This window comes from Cricetulus griseus (genome assembly GCF_003668045.3).
Source record: "Cricetulus griseus strain 17A/GY chromosome 1 unlocalized genomic scaffold, alternate assembly CriGri-PICRH-1.0 chr1_0, whole genome shotgun sequence".
Taxonomy (NCBI): domain Eukaryota; kingdom Metazoa; phylum Chordata; class Mammalia; order Rodentia; family Cricetidae; genus Cricetulus; species Cricetulus griseus.
Window position 1 is genome coordinate 68,462,227 of NW_023276806.1, and position 7,452 is coordinate 68,469,678.

Here is a 7,452-nt window from a genome sequence, read left to right on the forward strand (position 1 = left end):
TTTCAGGACAGCCAGGACTGTTATACAGAGAAATCCTGTCTCAAAAAGCCAAACAAAAAATATCTACACACAAAAAAGCAAAACAAAACCTTCCCCTCCCCACCCCCCCCGGGAAAAAAAAAAAAAACACAAACTAGCCAGCACAACCATATAAATATACATGTGTTACAATGTTAGGCAAATAGAAACACAATAGATATTTAATGATTGGATGAACATAACTTTTTTTTTTCTGTTGAAAGTATGAGTCTTAGGTCCTTTCACTTAAATATAAAATAACTGGAATTAAAAATTTGCTGCTGAAGTTTTCAGAGGAGAAAAAATAAGAATGGCTAGACTATAATGATGGATTTAAAAGTACCGAATCTTCAAAACATGGTTCTTAACATTGCAGGGCTCCAAGAGTGATTAAATTTGGATGAATGTGTACTATGTGCTTTTTTTTTGTTGCTGTGATCACAGTACCTGATAGAACAATTTAAGAAGGGTGTTTTAGGTACCTTTCTGCTGCTGTGAAGAAATACTATGACCAAGGCAACTTATAAAAGAAAATGTTTAACTTGGGGCTCATGGTTCTAGAGGGTTAGAGTCCATGATCATTGTGGGGGTTTGAATAAAAATAGCTCTCAGAGGCTCCTGTATTTGAATGCTCAGTCACTAAGGGGCAGCACCATTTGAAAGGATTAAGGAAGTAATCCCTTGTTGGAATAGGTGTGGCTTAGTTGACAGAAGTGGGTCACTGTCCACATTGGTCTGAACCCTCCCACATCAATCACTAATCAAGAAAATGCCTACAGGGCAATCTGAATGGGCTTGGAGGTTTCAAGCAGCCCATTCCAAGCCCAGTGTCTCTCTCTTCTTGCTGCCTGAAGATCCAGATATCGAATTCTCAGCTTCTTTTTCCAGCACATTGCCTGTGTGTGCCACCATGCACCTACCATAACTGACTAAACCTCTGAAACTGTAAGCAAGCCCCAATTAAATGCTTTCTTTCACAAGAGTTTCTGTGGTCATGGTATCTGCTCACAGCAGTAGAACAGTGACTAAGACAATCCTTATATCAGAGAGCATGTATGGCAGCAGGCAGACAGACAAGTTGGCAGGCTTAGTGCTGGAGAATAGCTGAGAGCTCACATCTGTATCTATAAGCACTTGCAGAGAGAGGGGGGAGAGGAGAGACTGGGAATGGATGCCATGGGTTTTTGATACCTTAAAGCCCACCCTACTGACACACCTTCTCGAACAAGGACACATTTCCTAAACCTTTCCAAACAGTTCCAACTGGGGACCAAGCAAGCATTCAAACATATGAGCCTTTAGGATTGATCTCATTCAAACCACCACAGGGAGAAACCGTTTGTTTTAGCTTATGGTTTCAGAGAATCTTAACCCATCATAGCAGGACCACATGGCAGTCAAAGGGCGTGTGGTGGAGGCTCTTCACATCATGGTGGAACAGAAAGACTTGGGGCTCTGGAGCCAGGTATTACTTCCAGAGGCCCATTGTAATGATTTAAGAGTCAAAAGGTACCTTGGCAGGTTGGAGCCAAGAGGCACCACAAAGCCATACCACGCCACAGCTCTCATACCAGGTCAATTGGGGGTGAGGTCAGAGGCTGCCTCTGGGCAAGGAGGAAGGGGAAAAGGATCAGGGGAGAAGGACTTTTATAAGGGGGTATAGCACATGAACACAGGGAGAATGCATGACTGGTGGAGACAGTGGGAATGTGTTGCACCTTGGGGGCTGATGAAGCCACTCATCCCTGAGGGCAGGCCAGTGGAGTGCCTGATTGTTAACAACCTTGCTTACTGACATACTGGCCAGGCCCACCTCCTAAACACTCCTCATGCTTAGTTGGCACAATGCTTTCTTAGCCGGCAGGAAGCCCTGGGTTTGATCCCTAGAACTACAGACACTGGGCTTGGTGGTGCGTACCTGAAATCCCAGCACTAATGTGGATCAGAAGTTCAAGGTCATCCTAGGATACTTATCAAATTCAAGACCAACATGGGATACATGAGACCCTGTCTCAGAAAATAAATAAACGATAATTTAAAAAGCAAAAGCATCAGACACACACTGAGGAATTTGGAGAGGCAGTAGCAATGTAGTAAATTGAGATAGCTCTAGGTAGCCTAGAGCATTGCATTTCACCCCACAGTGGAATTCTCCCCACAGTAGATTAGTGCAAAATACTCCCCACTTTTATGCCTCCCTTCATATTAACTTCAAAATATGCTGTTTTCATATCTTCCATCAAGACATGGTTTCCACAAAGTTGAGCTTGCCTGCTTTAGTCTTTAGAATACAGCAGAAATGGTGATGCAAGCATTCAAGTCAGACCTTATGAAGCCTTGCTTGCTTCAACTTGTTCTCTTGGAAGCCATTTACCACAGATGAGCCAGCCAAGGTCAGTCTATTGGTAAATGAGACACTGTGGGAAGAAAAGACTACCTGTCGCAGTTGAGGCATCGAAACCAGCCCACAACTGGTTGGCACTCAAGCATGACAGACAACCCAGGGCAACATCAGCAGAAATGTTTACAGGACCAACAACTGACCACAGACACCTGAGTGAGCCAGCTCAGGTTACAACTACAGCAGCTGGTCAGCTAACTCACAGTCAGCAAGAGGTGCTGTGTTTTGTGTTAAGGTTTTGTGGTTGTTTGTTGTGTAGAATTGACTGGGTTTGGATTCTCCCAGAACTAATAGTTTGATTAAACAGGAGAGCAACAATGTTGGTAGAGAGGAATGGCTGCAATAAGAACAAAGGAGCACTCTCATTACTCTACGAACCTGACAGGGCCTCTGCCAGTCAATTGGAAGCTCTGGAAATGGAGAGAGCCACACTCCACTCTAAGCACACACAGCCAGGTCCTTGAGTCGCTGCTTGGCTCAGTTGGCTGAGCTGCCTGAAAGCTGAGGCACCCACAGCTGCATGCTGAAGACCCCCAGCACCTTTTGTGCCTGTGAAAATGGCTTTTCTTTTCAAGTCAGTGTTCTTGTTTTGTATTGTTGAGATAAAATCATATCATGTAGCTCAGGCTGGCCTTTAGCTTGCTGTATAGCCTAGGTTAGAAACAACACATAGCTGGTCTTGGTGGCACACACCTTTTATCCCATCCAGCACTCAGGAGGTAGAAGCAGGCAGATCTCTGAGTTCCAGGATAGCCTGGTCTCCAGAGGGAGTTCCAGGACAGCCAGAACTACATAAAGAAACCCTTTGGAAACAAACAAACAAACAAACAAACAAACTCATGATCCTTCTGCCTCAGATTCCAGTGTACTGGGAGTGCCGGCACAGACTTCCATGCATGGCTACATTTTATTTGCCTTCTGATGCTAAAAGTATCAAATTCTGGGCCTCATGCATGCTAAACTCCATCCCCAAAACAATACATTTTTTACTTAAGGGATTTCACATGTAATTCTTTCTATGGCCCATCAAGGTCATTTTAGCTCTTTTAAAACTCACTACAAGATTTATCTTAGTGACTGCCCTTTTTAGAAGAAGTGATGCTAAATCTACAGTTGTTCTGTCAGCCTTACATAGTGATAACACCCAGATAAAGAGATGATCATCCATAAATCAAGAATGTTCTAGAGTCAGCCTATTTCAGCTCCCTATATACAAACTGCCGTCATTAGCAAACCAGAAGGGATGCAATGCAAATTAGCCAGGCAAAGTCAATTTGTAATGCTCTACACATCTAGGCATACAGGATGAGGATCTGAAATATGACTCAAGTCTTGTTTTGGATGAAATAGCTATTAGAAAATCACACATGGCGTCCACAGCATTTGTAGTAGAGTGCCCATTAAGAGAGAGGGTATAAAACCAGTAGTGGTTTTGTTATTACTTGGCTCTTTTGAAAGAGTCTTGCTATGTAGCTTGGGCTGACCTTGAACTCACGGTAATCTCCCTGCCTCCGCTTTACAAGAGCTGGGATCATAGATATGTGCTAACAAGCCTGCCACCTCCTGTAGCAGTTTACTAAAGGATTCATAAAAGTGTTCCCAATAGGCTGATCACTAGAGAGGTACTTGACGGAAGCCTAGTGGTAATTTTTTCATGATGATGCCCACAATGATTGAGAAAGCATTCTTAAACCTTGGTAATGACCAAGCAAGTCCTTTCTTGAGGGGAGATTTGAGTGGCACAATTGTTTGTCAAGCTACGTATTGTAGGAGGCAAATCCACTTTCTGAAGTGTGCTTAGGGAAAAGTACTCAGAGTGTGCTTTCTCCACTATCCACCCTCAATTCCTTTGTCCTCAGCTCCCACATCTACTAGCTGTAGGAGTCTTTCTCTGTCCTGCTACCCAGCTCCCAGATCATGGCACGGAGACTTATTATTAATTATAAAAGCTTGGCTGATAGCTTAGACTTGTTTCTAAGTAGCTCTTATAACTTAAATTAACCCATATCTTTTAATCTATGTTCTTTTACTTGGCTCAGTTACCTTTACTTTGTAAAGCCCATGCTGCTTACTCTGTGTCCCTAGTGTCTCTGTGCCCTTCTTCCCAGTGTCCTCTGTGCCTGGCAATCCTGCCAGCTATTCACCCTTCAGTTTTTTATTAAACCAAATCAGGGTGACATATCTTTATGCAGTGTACTCAAACATCTCACAATATTCCCCCCTTTTTGGTCTGAATAAAAAGGAAAGGGCTTTAACTCTAACATAGCAAAACTATATGCAATGTGGAATATTCCACTGTGTGAAGCTATACCACTGTGATTAGCTTAATGAAAAGCTAAATGGCCAATAGCTAGGCAGGGGCAGAGAGACTGATGGGAAACACAGAGGAAGCAGGAAAGTAGCATGGGCAGTACAGAATAAAGGTAATAAAGCAACGAGGCAGAAAGTAAATTAATAGAAATGGGTTAATTTAAGTTGTAAGAGCTAGTTAGAAACAAGCCTAAGCTATTGGCCACGTTTTCATAATTAATAAGAAGTCTTTGTGTGGTTTTTTGGGAGCTGGCAGGCAGAACAAAAAAATCTGCCTGTAGCTAGTCATGGCAACTCACCAGGGTTTGACTAATTCATAACTGGGCTTTCTTAGCCTGGTGAACATATCCATCTTGGGCTGGTTTGCTTTGCTTACCTTTTCATAGCTACTATTCACCAAAGGAAAGCAAGGAAACAAGAAGCACTGGATGGATCTTCACTGGTTCTACTCCTAATCTTCCCTGATGACTGATGACTGCCCAAAGACTGTAGCTCTGCTTACCGGCTGGTCCCTGACTACAAGGAATTCAAATGCCCGGGTGACAGGTATAGTTTTAATTCGACTGAACCCTTTTGCATCCTTTGGTGAGAATATACACTTGTGTTGATAAAAAGAACCTCTAACCATTTATGGACCACAGAACAAAAAGTCCCAGTGGGCCTCGGGAAGTGCATCCACTCCTCCTTTACCCCAAGATCCATGCATACTTCTGATTGATGATACAGAACCATGTGAAGGTCTCTGCATTCCAGGAGACTGAGCCCTATCATTTCTGTGTATTGCCTCTGACTTTGCACTTCAGCTATGTTGTGTGTGTGCTTCTTCTATGTATATGTACACATGCATATCACAAATATATACACATATATATACACATATATTTGACACTAGAAAACTTTTAAAGGATAAGCTCATCCATCAGAAGCAAATCCATAGAACACATAAAATCCAAACCTTGCAGAATAATGCTCCTGGAACAAGAGATCACTATTAATCCTTCTTTCCAAGTAAAAATGAGGCCTATCTTGAAAAATCAAGACCAGGGCTCTTAGGAACTGTAGCTTTAGGTTCAAAATGCGATAAAATAACTTCAAGTGTCCAAAATGAGGGAGCTTTCCTGAGAGAAGGTCATTTTTATTCAAAACCTTCACACATCTGAAAATGAAAATGTTGGTTGTATATATAGTAACCTAGAACTTGTATCATTCTTTGGGCAGGCCACATTAAAATCCCATCCTTTGAGTCTTTCTCTGTATTCTGGCCCATACTGTAACCTTTCAAAAGCTTCCCCTCCTCCTATCCTTCAGTTTGTTCTGATCTCTTTCTCCTTACTTTCCCTTGTCACTCTGGTTTTCTTAACTGCTGCACTTCTAGCTTTGCCATCTGTAAAATGGGAGAACATCAGCTATCAGAAGATGCTGGGATTAAAGGGAGTGAATATGTTGTGTAAGATTGCTGTGGTTGCTAGAACTGTTGCAGTATTAGTGGCTTGACCAGCAGAAATTGGCCACCTCACAATTGTGAAGGATGGGCATCCGAGACAGTGGCAGAGGGGAGCTTTGCCCCCTCAGAAAGCTCAGAGGGTTCCTCACACTTCTTTGACTCCAAACTTAATTTGACCTGCTCCCTGTGTAGGTGTCTCTGAGGCCAGATTTCTCTTTTCTTATAAGACACCAGCCATATTGGATTAGGAGCCCACCCTACTCCAGCATAACCTCATGTAGTTACTTATGTAGAAACTCTAATCCAAATAAAGCCACTTTGTGTGGAACTAAGATGTTAACAGGAATTTTAAGGAGCCTCAACTCAACATATTCCATATGTAAAACACCCAGAACACCTCTTGGCATAGAGGAGAGACTATGCACATCTCTGATCTTTATTGAGTATGTGCTGGTATAGTTTGGGTCTGCTATGTCCCCGAAGTCTCTTGTGTTACAGCTTGGCCCCTGGAATGCGGTGCTATGTAGGTGGGGCTTGCTGGAAGTTACGCCATTTGGGGCATACCACTAACAGGCATATTGGGACTCCAGCCACTCCTACTCTCTCATTTGCTCACAATAAAGTGAGCACCTTTCTCACATATTCCTGTTAGGATGTGCTGTGCCATCAAAGGCCCAAGGCAAGAAACCCAGCTTATTTGGAACTGAAACTTCTGAGACCTTGGGCTAAAACAAAACGCTCATCTTATATTTATTTTCTAGAGCATGTGTAGCAGTGAATCAGACATAGATCTACTCTTCATTAAGTCCTGATAGATAGAGGGTGATCAACGGTCCCACTTTTCTTGGGACTAGAAATGTGTGGGGCTAAGAGGTGTTGGGATACAGGATTTTCAGTAACCACAGAGAAGTCCCAGTAAAGTAGACTCTAGTCCTTTTCTCTTAAGATGAACAAAGACAGGCTCCTCAAGGCAACATTGGAGAAGCACTGTAGCAAAGACTGATAGATCCATCGAGTCTGTTTTCTCCTCATTGTTTGATGTTTATGAATGATAAGGCATGATGGCACATGTCTCCCATCTCAGCACTCAGAAGGCTGAGGCAGAAGGATTATACATTTATGGCTAGCCTAGGCTACATGATAAGAATCTGTCTATAAGTAAATAAAATTTTCAACATCCTTTGGCATCACTCATAGCCATGTGACTGAGCTCTGACCAATAGGAAATGGCATGTATGTTTTAGAGAAATGTATTAAGTGGAAGAAACCCACTTTTCCT

General features: G+C 42.7%; 1 non-coding gene across 1 annotated transcript; it reads right to left on the bottom strand.

Moving 5' to 3' along the window:
* Window positions 1-4,010: 4,010 nt before the first annotated feature.
* LOC113833146 lies at window positions 4,011-4,126 on the bottom strand. Its single transcript, XR_003480699.1, has one exon. It is a non-coding gene; the product is annotated as a small nucleolar RNA SNORA32 (small nucleolar RNA).
* Window positions 4,127-7,452: the final 3,326 nt, after the last annotated feature.